The sequence below is a fragment of the Rutidosis leptorrhynchoides genome, chromosome 4, assembly GCF_046630445.1.
Source record: "Rutidosis leptorrhynchoides isolate AG116_Rl617_1_P2 chromosome 4, CSIRO_AGI_Rlap_v1, whole genome shotgun sequence".
Classification (NCBI taxonomy): Eukaryota; Viridiplantae; Streptophyta; class Magnoliopsida; order Asterales; family Asteraceae; genus Rutidosis; species Rutidosis leptorrhynchoides.
The window spans coordinates 402,697,985-402,698,935 of record NC_092336.1 but is presented as its reverse complement, the minus strand read 5'-3'; positions in this window follow the sequence as shown (position 1 = coordinate 402,698,935).

The window sequence follows — 951 nt, the reverse complement described above, 5'->3', positions numbered from 1 at the left end:
TTAGAAAGTCATTGCTTACTCGTCACGCCAGTTGAAGATTCATGAACTAAATTACACGACCCATGATTTAGAATTGGGAGCTGTTGTATTCGCACTTAAAATTTGGAGACATTACTTTTATGGGGTCAAAAATACAGTGTACAATGATCACAAAAGTCTTCAACATATCCTTGATCAAAAACAGTTAAATATGACAGCGAAGATGGAATTGAGTTGTTGAACGATTATGATTGTGAACTCCTTTATCATCCTGGAAGAGCCAACGTGGTGGCTGATGCCTTAAGTCATAAAGAGAGAGTTGAACCTCGTAGGTATAGAACCTTGAATATGACTATTCGAACAAACCTCGCAAGGCAGATTCTTGCGACACAACAAGAAGCCTTGAAGGAGGAGAATGTTGTGAACGAAAAGATGAAAGGTTTGAGTAAATAGTTAGAAGTACGAGCAGATGGTACTCGGTATTTTGCGGGACGTCTTTGGGTTCCAAAATTTGGAAATTTGCGACAACTTGTTTTAGATGAAACTCATAAATCTAGATACTCTATTCACCCTGGTTCAGGGAAGATGTATCATGATCTCAAGGAGCTATATTGATGGCTTAACTTGAAAGCTATTTATGTGGCGAAGTGTTTGACTTGTGCTAAAGTTAAGGCTGAACATCAGAAACCATTCGGACTTTTAGTACAACCTGAGATTCATTAGTGGAAGTGGGAAGGTATTGCCATGGACTTTATTACGAAGTTACCGAGAGTTGTGGGTGGTTATGATACCATTTGGGTTATTGTTGACCAACTCACAAAGTCAGCTCATTTCTTGCCGATTAAAGAAACGAATTCGATGGAGAAACTTACTCATTTATATTTGATAGAAATCGTTTCAAGACAAGGTGTTCCCGTATCTATTATTTCAGACCGAGACAGTCGATTCACATCGAGGTTTTCGCAATCTCTA